This window comes from Callospermophilus lateralis, chromosome 4 (assembly GCF_048772815.1).
Source record: "Callospermophilus lateralis isolate mCalLat2 chromosome 4, mCalLat2.hap1, whole genome shotgun sequence".
Taxonomy (NCBI): Eukaryota; Metazoa; Chordata; class Mammalia; order Rodentia; family Sciuridae; genus Callospermophilus; species Callospermophilus lateralis.
In genome coordinates, this window is record NC_135308.1 from 68,811,998 (window position 1) to 68,829,109 (window position 17,112).

The 17,112-nt window shown below is 43.9% G+C and overlaps 1 pseudogene; it reads right to left on the bottom strand.

Moving 5' to 3' along the window:
* Nucleotides 1-7,565: 7,565 nt before the first annotated feature.
* On the bottom strand, nucleotides 7,566-8,036 carry LOC143396627 (large ribosomal subunit protein uL23 pseudogene; annotated as a pseudogene).
* Nucleotides 8,037-17,112: the final 9,076 nt, after the last annotated feature.

Below are 17,112 nucleotides of genomic sequence, written 5' to 3' on the forward strand. Positions count from 1 at the left end.
CACTAGAGCTAAGTGCTATGGAACACAGAGATGTGAGTGATCACAAATGACCAAGAGGTTTAAGGTCACCTTTTCAATGTGGCTACTTGGTCCACTGGGCATTTGCCACCTAAAGAGTACACTCTCATATCCCCATCTGAAGCCTGTTGTGTTCACATTTATGTGGGCAGAACGGAGCAGGAGCCCTTTCTCCCACTATGGGGAGGGGTTGGTTCTATGGGGAAAGTGCACCCCATCCTGAAAGTAAAAGGCTTCTGAACCAATGACTGGAAGACCAGGAGGCTGGGGGAGGAAGGTTGGATCAGATCTTAGAAATTAACTTGGTTTGGCAGAGGTTTGTCTCACACCAGCTTCCTTAGGATTTTACACCAGAGCCTGGATGTGACACAGCTGAGCACAAGCCCTGGCAGGAGGCTTGGACTCAGCAGGGCTGAAAGGAGCCTGAACCTCATTGAGACCATCCAGCCAGGCTCTCTCTGTCCTTTGTCAGGGCCCAGGAGGCTCCGTATCATTACTCCAGAGCATTCCGCTTCCCTCCGGCCTCATTACGCAGTACATTAGCTGTGGGAACTAAACCCATTACAAAAAGGAGGGGGTGGAATTGGCACACGGGGAAAGAGGCCTTCTCAGATCAAGCTAACAACTTGTGCCTATTAACTAAAGAAGATCATTAGAAAATTCCCATCTCCTCTCCCCGCTGCCTTGCCCCTACCCCCATCACTTGCCATGTCAGATGTGGAGAGAGAGCAGGGCTCACTTGAATTTGCCTGTGCCTTGCACACACACCCAACCTTAAAGGGGCCTTGCTCAGGGCTTGGTAGAAGAGTCAGCTTTGGAGGACAATGAGGACTTGCTTGGACCTTGAGTCCTTTCTTAAACAAACAGGACTTCTCTCTCAATGATGGCTCTTGGGATTGGTAAAGACCAATAAAGTAAGTCCTACTTCATGATTATTTTCTATTACCCCTAACAAAATAGACAAAGGGGAAAGTTTTTATTTCCCACTGCTCAACAATATAAATATTTGAACTGCTAAGTCACTCTGAGATTAGTCAATTGAAACCTGTTTTTACAGATGGGGACACCATAACATGGGCCGAGTAAAGGATGTGTCCCGCACCTTGTGAGAATGAGAGTCTTTGCTTCTCTCCTTTCCAGTGAGTTTTCTCCAGTTTGGCCATTTTTCATTTATTAGTTTTCCGTTGGCCTTCTAATGGCCTTACTCTCTCCTTGGTTATGTCCTCCAGCTGGGGTTGGGGAACATCCTCAAAGAAATTTGGTGAAGCCCCTTTGATTTAGGTCATAGAGCAATGCTGAGCCTCAGCAGTGGCCTTGTCACTGGATTTCTGCTCTCCACTGTGGTAGAAAAATGATAATAACAATAAACCCTCTGCAAAATATAGTCCAGAACAAAGATCTGATTGCACTTCCTCTGTGCCACCCCTTGCTTTATGTAAATAGAAGAGGCACCACTGTCCCATCCATCACCCGATGGCTTCTTCCCCATGCTTATGTCTATTTCCAGTGACAATTCTCCACGGAGGCAAAGACCTGGGGAACTATGCTTTCAAGTCTATGTACACTTTCCCTTTTTAATGTTTGGGCTAAGTCTAAAACTGCTTAGTTAAAGAGGGGAACCAGGAGGACACAAGCCAGGCAATGGCTCTCCCAGCCCTGTCAGGCCTCAGGAGGGGCTGTTTTGAGGGAATATCAGAAACGCAACCATCCTGGTTGTGTGGGATAGTGAGAAAGAGTTTCCTCCTTAAACCAGACTCCCTGTTATGTGTGTGCGTGCGCGCACGCGCGTGTTTCACTATACTCTGTAAAAAGGTCTGATTAGCATTTCCTTTTCAGTTGCTCCTTCGCCATCCCAGCTGCACCATTTGTGGCCAGTAAAACAGAATCAGTGCAATGGCAATTCAGGAAAGCAGCTGAAAGGGAAAGAGTGAGGAAAAAACAAGGGGGTGAGCTTTCTTAGAGCATGAAGGGACCGCTCCAATTAACAAGAGAGAGGGGGAAGACATGAGATGAGATACTTGGAGGGAATGGATAAGAAGATTCCAAGGAAACGAGAACCCGAATTAAATGGAAATTTTTTTTAAAAGGGAGAGAGGTGGCTTATGCTAGCTACAACTGAGAAATAGATAAAGATGCATATCCCCCATAAAGAAACATGAAAATGCAAAGAAAATTGTTTATTCCAGAAAAATGAGTTGGACAAAAAAAGGTTGGCATTTTAAGAAATGTAAAGAAGAAACAGAGATGTCCCTATTTCCTCTAACTGGTTTTTCTTTTTATGAATGCTTCTTTTAATATTTTTTTCCTGCTCAATAGAAATGAAATTGCCTGATCTTCAATCACATGGAGCATTGGAAGGTTGCTTCTGAGTGACTTGATCCTGGACTTTAGGGTTGCTCTAACCATCCTTGCTTTGAGGATAGGTCTGCCTTTCCAAGTTTCCCCCTTGTCCTTTAGCACTACTCCCTTCAGTTTCATTGATGTTTTCATCCCTGTAACATCAGTGGCATCTTGGGACACTTAGTGAGGTCATACTGAGACATACTTGAAGCTCAAAAGAGTAAAGACACTGGACAAAGCGTGAGCAGTGCTCGTTTCTTGGGGACCTTTAAAAAGTTTGCATGCCAAACACTACTGTGACTATTGATTTCTATAGGCTTATAACTTATCTCAAAACTACCTAATTGAGACAATGCAAGAAGGTTCAGAGGTAAAATGATTCAAGTAGGAGAGATTTAACCTAGTCAATGGCTTAATGCACTAAGGATTAACTGGAAGGTAACTACAGGCAGGTAGGGTGTGCTGGAGGAGGTGGTCGCTGGGGGCATGCCTTTGGGATTTATTTTTGTTCCTGGTGAGCAGAGCTCTCCCTGTTTCCTGATTAATATTTGAGCTGTTTCCTTCACCATTCCCTTCCGCCATGATGTTCTGCCTCATGTTGGGCCCAGAGCTATGGAGTCAGTCATCTGTGGACCAAGACCTCTGAAACTATGAGTCAAAATAACATTTTCCTCCTCTACGTTGTTCTTGTCAGGTCTTTTGGTTACAGTGATGAAAAACAGGACTGAACTATTTGGGAGACTGTCTGGCTCTCACTCCCAAGGAGGTTGTCCTTGCAAAATGTATCCTCGTGCTTGTCTGTTTTCAGACTTGTAACAGACACAAGCAGTGTCTACTTTATTGAGATGTGTCAATACCGCAGTCTGTGCTGGGAATATGATGCTAAAAAAAGGATTCTACCAGGAGTTTAGAGGGAACCATCCCCCTTCTATCATTATCACAAGCCAAAGCAAACAAGGTGCATTTGTGGGGTCTATAACAGTATCCCTAAGCCTAGCTCATTTAGGGTCAAGGGTGTCCAGCACAATGTATCATTGTAGCTAAGAGTTTAGAGTGAAAGGTGGCCCTGTTTGAATTTCAGAACCACCACTGACAGATAAACAAAATTGGATCGAGGTATTGCCTTCTCTAAGATTTTTGTTTTAAAAATCAGGTCACCTTTTTAAAACAAAGACCTCAGAGAATTGCTACGATGGTTGTCAAAATGCATGGAAAGTACCTACCGTACAATAAACTCTAAACAAATTCTAAAAATATGTGATGAACCAGGAGAAAGGAGACCTGGTGTGTGGGTCTAGCTGTGTGAACTAGGACAAGTTACTTCGCTTGACAGTGCTTCAGTTTTCCCATCAATCAAATGGGGGTAAAACAGCTATCCCATTAGGTACACTAAATAAAAATAATTCATATAAAACTATGGTACATATTAAAAGATAGTACATGGGATGGTAATTTTTATGTTTGTTTCCCAGAACCTCATCTTGTCCCTGCCATCCACTACTTATGTGACATTTAAAAAGTTACTTAATTTTCTAAGACCTCTGTTTCCCCATCTATAAAATAGGGGTAGAACTGGACTTCTTTGGTTCACTCTAACTGTACAATTAGTTAAACTTTCTATTTTGATGAATTTATTGTGTTTCAAAAATACTTATCAGTTAAAAATGAGGTGTCCAGAGCTTCCCCAGGATCGCCTGCATGACCCTGGGCTCCTGGTCACACAGTGCTTCTTTCTTTTTGGCCCACAGATTTACTGAACTTAGACAAAGAGCAGAAACCCTGGGAAGAAGAAATCTTCCCTTCAGTGGGTGAGACTAAAGGGTAATTGTACAAGATAGATAGGTAAGGCAAGAAGAAGATCGCTGCGAAAAGCAAGCAACCCCCACCCCCAAATTCAAACTAATTTGATGAATATATAGAACTGGAGTCAAATGCATGAACTCTGGAGTCAGACCTGGTAAGGGCTTCGCATCCCAGCTCCCTCCCTCAATTTCAACATTGTGACTGTGGGTAAAGCCGCTACCTCTGATGGAGTCTTGGTTTCCTGTTTTGTCTAATGGAATCATCCTTGTGAAGATTAAATGGGATGATCCATGCTCAGCACAGTGGCTGGCCTATCATGAGGCCTCGCAATATTAGTGATTACTGTTATTAATATTGCTATTGGTATTTTCATGGTTATCTGAGAAAATCCTCACAGAAGAGATGTAAATAACCAGATTTTAGCTGGGCTTGGTGGCACACACCTGCAATCCCAACGGCTGGGGAGGCTGAGGCAGGAGGATGCTAAGTTCAAAGCCAGCCTCAGCAACTTAGTGTGATTCTGAACAATTAAGTGAGATGCTGTCTCAAAATGAAAAATAAAAAGATTGGGGATGTGCCTCAGTGCTTAAGCATCCCTGGGTTTAACCCCTTACCCCTCCCAAAAAATTTTTGAAAGAAGCAGGATAGAGAATTTGATAGTTGAGAGGTGGCCTTGGAAATGGTCAGTGGAAAGTGGAAGTCCATAAGAATCTCCTATGGAGGAATCCAACATCTATTGATTTCAGAAGCTTTCAAGGTAGTTCTGATATGCTGCCAGGGTTGATAAGAGGAGATGTTCCTGAGCAAGATTCATAAAGAAGGAAAGCACTGTTTTTTCAAGCACTGTTTTCCCCCTAACTAGCTGCCTGTCCCTGGCAATTACTTCACCTCACTAGATTTCAGCTCCTCCCTTTATAAAATGAGGAGAGTTGTTCCACCCAGCTTCCAATTGATCCCTAAGTCTCCTTCCAGATATATTCGTCAAGACCTTGCCAGGATGGAAATCCATATTGAGGTGCCATTACCCACCCTTCCATTCCAGTTCATCCCTTGGATGATGTTCTCAAGCCGACAAGCATCTTGAGTGAGTCTCGGGTTCTTCCCACTGCCTCCACCCCCACTGTGTGGATTTCACTAGTTCATTCCCCAGTCTGACTTGGCCTCCACCTGGTACCATGCAAAGAGGCTAAATTGAAATGCAGCGTGCATGGTCTCTAGTGGCAATCGCAGCCTAGAGCACCAAGCCACTTTAGACTTTGTAATTGTGCAACTTGGGGCTCTTGATAATAACAGACAATATTACTGGAGCATTTGAGATGTGTCAGGCACCATACTGAGAGCTTTAAGTCCTCTATATGGTTTAATCTTCACAATAGCATTGTGATGTTAGCCTGAGGATTCCCATTTTATAGCTCTGGATGCAGAGTCTGAGGCTTAATGAGATTAAACAATTTGCTCCAGATCACACAGAGTCTGTAGTACAGGCAGGGCCCATGTCCTGGTCCATCCGGCTCCAGCATTATAGCAAGTTATTTCCCATAAATTCTATCACTATAAATTCTTGATCTCATGGAGTAATCTCATAAGAGGGGCGCAGGGTTAAATCTTCATATATAAGGCAAACTGCCCTAGTTTACCTTCCCAATCCTGTCACTCTCTGACCATCTGTGATCAGGCCACCAACCATAGAGGTCATGATGCTAAATGGCTAAGCCATAGCTGATGGTCTGTTACTGCATCATCCAGTACAGTAGCCAGTGGGTACATGTGTCCATTTGAGCATTTGAACTATCGCTAATCTGAACTGAGATGTGGTATAAATTCTAAACCCCAGATTTCGCCAGTTGCGGTGATGCATGCCTATAATCCCAGCAGCTTGGAAGGCTGAGGCAGAAGTATTGTGAGTTCAAAGCCAGGCCTCCACAATTTAGTGAGGGAGGTCCTAAGGAACTTAGCAAGACCCTGTCTTAAAATAAAATATAAAAAGAGCTGGGGATATGGCTCAGTAGTTAAGTGCCCTTGGTTTTAATCCCTGGTACAAAAAAGAAAACAGATTTCAAAGAAGGAAATCTTCACATTAAAAAAGCAAATTAAAGACAATATTAGTGATTTTTATATTGATTACACATTTTTTTTTTTTTTTGTGTGTGTGTGTGTGTAGTCCTGGGAATGGACCTCAGGGTCTTGCACATTCTGGGCAAGCACCTTACTATTAAGTTACATCCCCAGCCCTACACTGATCACATATTCAAATGATCATATTTTAAAAATATTGGGTTAAGTAAAATATAATTAAAGTCAATTTTACTTTTTTTTACATTTCATTTTTAAAGTGTCTATTAGAATATTTAAGATTACATATGTGCCTAGCATGTGTAGCACAAACTGTAATTCTATTGCATAGCACTGGCCTGGAGTTGAAACCACTTGGGTCTGAATCCCAGCTTTGCCACATACTTCCTGTGTAACTTTGGGCATGACCATTCATCCAGATGTGGCTCAATTTCCCCCATGATTTCAATGGGGATAGTAATAATAGACCTGATTTGTAAAGTTTTTGTGAGCATCTAATGACCTAAATTTCTCAGACAGTGTCCGGTTTATTTGTTTGCTCTCTAACATTCTCACCAATGCCAGAGCAGCCCAGGTTCGCTTCTTGCTTATGCTACACGATTTATCTTTCCTGGAGGGCTCTGTACCTCCTCAGGTTCTGTGTCTTCCTAATACTGTGGCTTGTCTGCACTCTTGTGAGTTTCTTTGTACTAACATGAGCTTTCTTGTGTTATGAGCTGTCGTTCTGGTGTGCAGACCTGAAGTGTAATTTGAAATAGATTGTGTGCTTCTTGAGATTGGGACTTGTGTTTCCTCCTCTTTCATTGCCCTCCTCATCAAGCCCTCCACAGCTCCAACACAGTGCCTGGTACAATGTGGTATTGCAGAAGTAAAATGTTCATTAACTTGACAGGAGCAGCAGTGCATGCCTGAAATCCCAGTGGCTCCAGAAGCTGAGACAGGAGGATGGCAAGTTCAAAGCCAGCCTCAGCAACTTAATGAGGCCCTAAGCAACTCAGTGAGATCTTGTCTCAAAATAAAGAATGAAAAACAGGACTGGGGATGTGGCTCAATGGTTAAGCGCTCCTGGGTTCGATCCCTGGTACCAAAAACCAATGCTTGTTAACTCACTAATTGATTAATGTCCCTTACCCCTATGCCAGGGAAGTGAGAATTTCCCATGCTTTCTTAAAATCCTTAGGAGGATGGGTCACTTTTCCTCCATTCATTTAGGAGCCACCATTTTTTCCCAGGTCATTTCATACATCATGGAACAGCAATCCATCTTTTTAAAATTCTTTTTTTTTATGTTGGAAAAAAAGTATATTTAGACTTGGACAGCTGGACTCTGTTTAGATGATCCCAATTTTGTTGGCAACGTCCAAAGCATCATAATCAGGAGCCAGTCGAATATAAGTCTTTTTCTCTCCATCAGGCCTGATCAGGGTGTTAACCTTGGCCACATCAATGTCATAGAGCTTCTTTACAGTTTGTTTGATCTGGTGTTTGTTGGCCTTGACATCCACAGTAAACACAAGTGTGTTGTTGTCTTCACTCTTCTTCATGGCCGACTCAGTGGTCAGAGGGAATTTGATGATGGCTTGGTGGTCAAGCTTGTTTCTCCTGGGGGTGCTCTTCCAAGGATATTTGGGCTGCCTCCGGAGCTGCAATGTCATGGGTTGCCGGAAGGTAGGTGACGTGTGGATCTTCTTCTTTTTATGACTGTGGACCCTCTTCAACACTGTCTTCTTGGCCTTCAAAGCTTTGGCTTTGGCTTCAGCTTTGGGAGGGGCAGGTGCTTCCTTCTTAGCTTTCGGCGCCATCTTGGTGAAAAGGCTTAATATTCTTATTTATTTATTTATTGCAGTATTGGGGATTGAACCCAGGGATGCCCTACCACGGAGTTACATCCCAGTTGTTTTCCTTTTTTCTTTTGAGATAGGGTCTCACTGAGTTGTCCCGGCTGTCCTTGAACTTGTGATCCTCTTGCCTCAGCCTCCCAAGTTACTGGGATTATAAGCAGAGCATGCAATGCCACACCTGGCAACCCCACTTGTTTGCATTCCTGCCTAGCCCTGCCACCTCTCAAGCTTTCAGAATGGATGATGGCTTTTTCTTTTTCTTTTCCTTTCTAGCACGTGAACGTTGAGATCAGCTATAATTTTGAAGTCTTAAAAGAAGCGGCCTGGGTTCATTAAATTCTAATTGCGCTGATGGAAAGGAAAGATAGTTGCTTTAATTAAGGAAGACCTCCCTTGGCTAATGCTGTGGTTATGATGGTGGCGGTGGAGCGCTGCCGCTGCGGCTGCTAAGTAGGATGATTATGGTGTTCAAGGGAGTTCAGAAGCGCCAGTCTACACCCTCAGGCAGCCCAAACTACACATCTGCCAAGCATCTACAGCCTGTCACTGCTCTGCTTGGGAGCTTACCCAGCAGGGCAAACTTTTGCCAACTTTGGATCCCACTCAAAGTTTAGGGAACATGTCTTCTGGGTAAATAAAATCCCCCCAAACAACATGCCTTTGAGGGGAAATATTCTGTGTGTGTGTGTGTGTGTGTGTGTGTGTGTGTGTGTATGATTTTGCTGCCGTTGTTGTTGCTGTTATTATTGTTGCTCGGGATCAAATCCAGAACCTTGCACATGTTAAACATGTGCTCTACCACTGAGCTATGCCCAATCCCTAAAATTCTGGCTGATTTTTCTTTAGCAATCTTTTTTTTTATAGACCCAGACAAAGACCCCTCCTCTCCTTTTCAGCACTGGAGTTTGAACCCAGGGGTGCTCTACCACTGAGCTCATCCCCAGCTCTATTTATTTACGTATTTATTTGTTTATTTATTTATTTTAGATAAGACCTTGTTAAGTTGCCCAGGCTGACCTTGAACTTGAGATCCTTCTGCCTTAGTCTCCCAAGTAGCTGGCATTACAGGAGTGCACCACCACACTCTCTTCACAGAATTCTTTGAACACCGGTCGAAATTGCACTATTACTGTCCCCTTCCTTTGAATTTAGCCTGTGAGGCCACCTTGAAAATACCACTTGGCATTTAGGAGAAGGCAACATAATGAGCTCTGAATGCTTAGTGTGGATTCACACTGAGATCCTGTCGTTCTTATATGTGAGTAGAGAGAAGGGATGTAAAGGATGCTGGGAAGGAATGTGGAGGTTACCCTGGGAAAATTTTGCTAGCTTTACCCATTTTCCCAAGACCAGCCCTGAGAACAAGACCCAGCTGAGCTCAGAAGTATCTGGTCAGTAAGTGTAGTAGATGCTGTGCTGTGTGCTCAGATCATCCTTTGGGACAGAATGATTTATTTCCTTCATCCACCAGGGGTGCAGCTGACAGCGCTTAGTTCCTGCCCTCTCTGGAATGGGGGATCTTCATCCTTAGACACGCCACCTTCCCAGCCTGTACCCAATGACTGCAGATGCAAGGACATGAAGACTCCATGTGGATGATGCTATCACCAGGGGGCTGAGGAGTGGTCCAGCTTCACCCTCTGCTTGTTCTTCTTTCTTCCCTTACCCCACTGGCATCAATACCTAGAGACTTTCAAAACAGTTCCTTCTTACAGATCTTCATCTCATAGTCTGCTTTCTGGGAAATCTGATTTGCAATAGTCATTCCCTCTTTCATTAATGCAAGCGCTTCTGTGTTAGACTTCAACATCCTGACTACAGGTCCACTGATGAGATGGCTTTCAGAATCCATTTTTTCATCTTTTTTTTTCCAGTGCTGAGGTGAGAACTCAGGGCCTTGCACATGCTAGGCAAGTACTCTGCACCTAAGTACACCCCAGTTCCTCTCCTCATCCATCCTTGCTCTTTCCTCAGTGTGTGGGCTGCTTTGACAGAATGTCTGCAGTTCCACATTCTGATTTAGAGTTAAACTAATGTCTTGGTAGATACCTGTGTGTCGTTTGCATCATATGGGTCTCTTACTTCATTTGCTACTCAGATATTGTTCAGGGAGAAGATTGTGTCTAAATTTATCATTTTTCCCAAAACCCTTAGCTTTAGACTCAGCCCCCTTTGGGGGAAATAATTAGTGCTGCCTGTCTGGCCAAGGTTCCACAATCCTCTTGGTCTTAATGACCCTGGAAGCCTATCACCAAAGAAGAATGTCATAGACTCTGGCTGTCAGTAGGGAACTCTGAGGTCATTTAGTGCAGCCTCCTAGTCTAACAGGAATTCCTCCCAGGCATCCCAGAAAGGTTGTCACACTTTGAATCAGGAATGCTCAAGATGTCACCCAGTGTCGTTGCTAAGTACCAGTCGTGAACCGACCACGAGCCCAGCTTCTTAGTTACTTGTCATTCTGAACAAAACAAGTGAGAAGGCAGCTTACAGGGGAAGTCAGCTGGCAAGAGCACTCAGGAGGCTGAAGGGTAGGATGGAGCTGTAACAAAAGGGCAAACCTAATTTATTTTGGTTTCCTTATGTAAGAACTAACAAGGTAAGCCGAACAATGTATACCCGAATTACAGGCAGCCTTGCACTAGGGAACAACACTCCAAAGCCGGGCTCCTGCATCTTTGGCCTAAGCCTTCCAAGACCAGTAGCAGACATGCTTAATCTTCAGACTTCAGGAAACAGTTTTCTTCAAACTCCCTGGCTAACCCTCCTAGTGCCTTTCAACTGAGACAGGTAGGAAGTTCTTTCAGCCACCCAATCAAAGTCCTGCTGGTTCCTACAACACCTGTCTTCAGTGAAGGGCAGGGAAGAGCTTGTCCTTCATTCCTCAAGGACTTGCCTGCACTTGAACTGTCAGTTCTTCCTGGGAAAATCTTTCTCGGGGTGGGGTGGGGGGAATGTATGTGTCCACAGCACCATTCCCCATGGCCAAGTGCCAAGTGACGAAAGTGTCGGAGCTTTTGAAATTGTCAGAGAAACTGATTTCCTTGTCAAGTCTCATCCTGTATGGTTGGAGGGCCAAATTCTACTTTCGTGTTAGCTGCCACGCAGATCAAAGGCTGCTGACAAGGAGCTGAAGGGTTTGTGCCTGCTCTGCTTCAACCTTTCCTCAACCCAGCATGGGGAATGCTCCTGGCTTTCGGCTTTCTTGAACTCTCTTATCGATCCTCCTTTGTGGGCCAACAGATGAAGGGCCTGGGAAATAATTTGGAGGGATATAACTCAGAGACAGCTTTCTTAAGTTTGCAGCAGGAAGGAGGCCAGAGGAAAGGGAAGACAAGAGCGAGTCAGAAAATGCAAACTTAGTAAAGGCCAGAAATTGAGGGGTCAATGTTCAGTGGAAGAATCAAAGGAGGAGATGGGGTGAGGTGTCAGGCCAGAGGATCTCCAGTAGGGGATCTCACAGAAGGACTAGTCTTTTCATGGCTTGGTTTTTTGAGGGTATTGCATGAAGGTAGGACACAAAGGAGATGACTTCTGAAGCCACTTCCTACATTGTCTTTATCATAAGCCCATGAGGGGAGAGGTGAGTGACAGACAAGTTCAAGTTATGAGTAACCCTACGTACATCCGAAAGTACATAAAAGTCAAGGGTAAGACTAGAGAGAGTGGGAAGATAATGGTGCAGATGAACGTTGTAGAGATCATCCACACCAGGGAGGAGGCCATGGGAATGAACCAAGAGTGTGGAGCACAGAGACAGGAGAATGGTGCTTCTAGATTCAAGAGAGCTCATTCTTGGTTTCCTGACTTGAGCTTTCTCTCTGGACTTTTGGACAGTGCTTAGTACCATCTCCTGTTCACCATCTCCTCTCTATTTCCTTCTTCTTACACCCCAAACATTTAAAGGATTGAACCCAGGGCCTGAAGCATGCTAGGCAAGTGTTCTATCATTGAGCTACACTTCTAGATCTCCCAAATATTTTTGATGAGAAGAAACCAGCTGCACCTGTTTCTCCATCCACAGGCAATCTGCATACCTCAATGGAATCAGATGAGGAAGATTTTCAAAGTATTGGGTACCCCAGGAAACATGATGTTCTCAAAAATGGCAAGAGAAAACATCTCCAGGAGAGGCTGGGCAGTTGGGCATGGTGGTGCACCCCTGTAATCCCAGATACTCTGGAGAATTACAAGTTCAAGGCCAGCCTCAGCAATGTAGTGAGACCCTGTCTCAAGATAAAAAGTAAAAAGGACTAGGGATGTAACTCAGTGGTAGAGCACCTCTGATTTATCCTTAGTACAGAAAGAAAGAGAAAGAAATTGGGCACTAGGGTTTGATTACACCTTTAGCCCAGAATGCTTACATTTTGCTTGGCCTGACTATTACAGGTGGGGGTGGGGGATGGTATAAGATCCTTGAGGCCAGGTGCCCTTGTCCATCTAGATGGTCATTTATTCTGGTTTATTACCGACTTAATCACCTCCATAAGTTTCACCTTTTATATATATATATATATATATATATATATATATATATATATATATATATATCTTTATTTTATTTACTTTTTAAAAATGTGGTGCTGAGGATCGAACCCAGTGCCTCAAGTATGAGAAGCAAGTGCTCTACTGCTGAGCTACAACCCCAGCCCCATAAGTATCACTTTTATAGTGTGCTATTTCAATTTATTTGTTCCTTGAGTGTAACAAGAGGTTGAAAGGTGAATTTGCATAGAAAAGAGTCTCATTATGTTAATCTATCTGTTTTCTGCATATCAGGTAGCAAATAGGGAGAATTTAGATAGTCAAGTATTATCCCCCAATTTACTGACTCTATTAAGTGCTTGTGTTTAGATAGCAGAGTTTATTTGTACTTTTATTATTTCCATAAAATAGCGAAATGTCTCCTATGGCCAGGCGCAGTGGGTCACACCTGTAATTCCAGTGGCTTGGGAGGCAGAGGCAGGAGGATTGCGAGTTCAAAGTCAGCCTCAGCAAAAGCGTGGTGCTAAGCAAACTCAGTGAGACCCTGTCTCTAATAAAATACAAAATAGGGCTAGGGATGTGGCTCAGTGGTCTAGTGCCCCTGAGTTCAATCCCCCCATACTCCACCCCCATAAAAATTTCTCTCACTTCACAGATGGAACTGGGACCAGAATGTGAAAAGCACCTAAAATTTCAAATAAATATGAAACTAAGTTCTCAGCCTTGACTGTCTATAAGAATCACCCAGAGAGTTTTTATAACACACTGGCATTTAGCTCTCATCTTGAATCAATCAAATCAGAACAGAGCTATTAAGAGCTCCTCAGATAATTGATTCCCAGTGGGAATCCAGGGTTGAGAGCTACTGGCTTACCAGCGTTTGCTGTTTCTTTTGGAAAGCTACATGGCATGCAGGTCCCACTGGTAGTAGGTTTGGTCTCCACCAGTTGACACACGTTAGGAAAGTCTTCCCACTCACAGACATTTGTTTATTTACGTGTAGCCAGATGGCAACACCCAGGTTAGGTGAACCATCTGGGACATTGAGAATGTCAATACAACTTGATTAGTGTCTTCATTTCATGAAATTTTACTAAGCCCGGAAAATTCTAGATGCTGAAAGGCCTAAGGGGAAGCCCCTCATTTCCAGGTGCAAGACAAGGCTGCATGATGCTGTACATCAGTAATCCCTTGCCAAAGTGCATGCTGGGAATCAAAGTGGTAGTAGGAGTTCAGAGGAGGATCCAGTAACACCAGAATATCACTCTTGAGGTGGATCTCAAAGAATGAGTGGGATTTGAAGAGGTGACGGGGAAGAGAAAGAATACTTCCGATTCTAGGCCACAGTAACCTGTGGCCTGATGGTGGCAGATTTGTGTGACCCACAGCAGACCTTTTAAATTGCAATCAGTACTCCTGGTGTCAGGTGGAAATCAGTCAGGGACAGCAAGGTCTGTCAGGTGCATACGTAGATTCACCTTGCCCCTACTTTCACTTTCTGGTCTTTCACATCTGGGTTAGAGAGTCAGCCATCACCACCCACCCAGTTTCCTTGTTTGGTGATGTCGCTGGACTCCCTCCTCTGTCTTATGGTCCCTTGGTTCTGCACTGTCTTGAAGTTAGCGTCTCTGGGAAATCCAGTGAGGGAACTCTCTACAACATGTGGCTCCTGGTTCTCTCTCCAGCTGGGCTAGTACAGCTCCTCTCCCCAGAGTCTACCCTGGAATCCTCTCTAAGGTGTTGGCTCAGCCAGGCGGGCTTCCCAACCTTCTTCACATCGTGGAATACAGAAGAAAGACCATAACCTTTGTATGGAAAATGGAGCTACCTGCTCTCTGCCATCCTGCAGGAGTGATTAGTCTGAATGCCAAAGGGATAAAGGTCTGCAGAGCTGGAACTAAGCTGTTGCACACCAGAGGTAAAGCTGGGTCCTGAGCAACTGGTGAGGAAACCTAAGGCAAAACAGTAGGTGGACAGAAAGTACCAACAGGGAGAGAGAAACATAGCAACCAACTTCTTGTCCAGGCAGGTGGACAGACAGCATTGCCAGACATCAGAATCCCCAGGGTTGCAGTGGACAAGGGGGTAGATATTGAAACTACCTGGTCTTTTCTCCACCATGCTGGGGATGGACCAATAGGCAGAGATCCCAAAGTCAAACTGGGGAATCAGTTCCAGCTGGGTGTTCAGAGTGAGCCAAGCTAGGGAAAAAGCCCAGGATTAGAGAAGAGAAGACAAGTTATACTAGAACACCCCAAATTAGATCAGAAGTACATCAAATGAACAACCAGGAGTGAAGTATGCCCTTTAAAGTTAGGGATCACGTCTAAGCTATCTCTGTATTCTCATATCTAGCCCAGACGGCATGTAGTTTATTATTTTTACTATTATTTCTGAATGAATCAATACATATAGGGCTGAGCCCAGAGTCATAAGGATGGAGTGGTTCAAGATACAGAGCCAAGGCCTGCAGGGGCTGAGAAATCCAATCGGGGCAACTTGATATGGGTTAGGAGATGCCTGTGAAGTTCTCCTGGAAGCGTGCTGGGCTAGTGGCAAGGACAGCATTATAGTCTAGGGGGACCAAGGCACAGGGTGAGTTAGAACAACAATACTGTAGTGTTTGCAGGTTTACAAAGGGTACTCACATACCTTATCTAGTGCATCTGAGCCGTACAACAACCTCCTGAGGATATGCAAGAGTAGATTAGATGTGCCCCCTGTCCTCAGACTGTGCTTTGCTTTCTGGAGTGCCAATCAGACGGAGTGGAAGCCAGTGGCTTGTTTACCTATAGCACATGTGGAATGGGAAGTCAGAAGGCCAATAGAAGAAACCTTGGCTCCATTCGAAACCCAGCTGTGCAAGGAGCTCTGGTGGATGGGGGACCAGGGAGCCAGAATAAATATTTAACTTTCATTTTGAAACACTGTGCTTGTGTGGCTGTGACCATTGTGGTGGGCAAGCTGTGAGGGCTAAATATTTACACTTTCTAATTGTTCCCACCAAACTGCTGGATGTCCCCATTCTCTGCAAGTTGTCTGTCTGTGCACTCATTCATTGATTCATTTATTGTTTGCTTATTTCCCCACTTTCCTACTTTAAAAATGTATTTATTAGTTTGGGAAGGAGGTGAAGGGAGGGGGAGGAGGCACAGAGTTTGAGTCAAGATTCTCTTCCATTTCAGAGAAAGGAAATAAAACCACAAGGTGGAAAGTAGAGGTAGAGAAAATGCTGACTGGCTTCTAGGTCTTTTACGCACGGTAGGTTTTTAAAATTGAACCTTTATTTTGGGGATGATTTTAGATTTACCAAAATGTTGCAGAGATAGTAAAGAGAGTTTCCAAATCTCTTTCACCCAGCAGCCCTCACATAATCACGGCGTGTTAGTTAAAACTAAGAACCTAACATGGGCATAGTACTATTCACTAAACTCCACGGTTATTCAGTGTCAGATGGATCTATCACTCAATCTACCTCCATTCTCACACTGCCTGTTTCACATGTCTCTGTCCTCTGGCTCTCTTCTCTTTTTGGGGGGTGGAGGGTACTAGGGGTGGATCTCAGGGTCATTTGACCACTGAGCCACATCCCCAGCCCTATTTTGTATTTTATTTAGAGGCAGAGTCTCAGTGAGTTGCTTAGCACTTTGCTTTTTCTGAGGCTGACTTTGAACTCACGATCCTTCTGCCTCAGCCTCCTGAGCCACTGGTATTTACAGATGTGTGCCACCATGCCCATTGTGCTCTCTTCTTATAAGGACACCAGTCATTAAGTTTAGGGCTCACCCTAAATTCAGGATGATTTCATCTCAAGATCCTTAACTGATTACATCTGCAAAGATGCTATTTCTAAATAAGGTTACATTCTGAGGTTCCAGTGGACATGAATTTTGAGGGGACACAATTCAACTCCTTATGCTTAGTATTGACTTATGGATATTTCTTTCATTCTTTGGATTAGAATCAAATCTAACCAATGGCTCTTTCTGCTTAGCATCTATATCCTTTTGACTATCTCCTCTTCTTTGCCCTTCTCATACTGCCCAGCACTCAAAGATGCTCCAGGGTCATCTTGTATTTTTCCCTTTCCTAGTCCTAGAATTCCCTTTTCTTTACAGAGCTCTCATTCATTTTATCGAAGAATGGTTTTGCATATTTGTGAGGTAGAACCCAGATTAGTTTCAAGTTCATTGTCCCATGATTAGTGACATGAGGTTTGACTGGTGGATTAAGGGCCTGTTAATCAGACCCATGAGGGATGATGTTTCCCATCAGTCTTTCAATTAATGGTTTCACCATCCATTGATGAGGTCATTAGACTTTGCCATATGCCATTCCTCTTCTATGTATCAGTTGGGTTCTTCTATAAGATGGGATTTTCTCTCAATTCTTTGAATATCCTCGGAAAAGCAGGATAAATACTTTGTACATTTTCAGAAGAATGCATTTGTCCCCTAGTAGTTTCCAAAGGTGTTAAATGAGAATTATTTGTTGCTTTGTTTTGAGGAATTATGGACTCAGGAATTTTTTTCTTGGTGGTGTTTCATTTTATTCA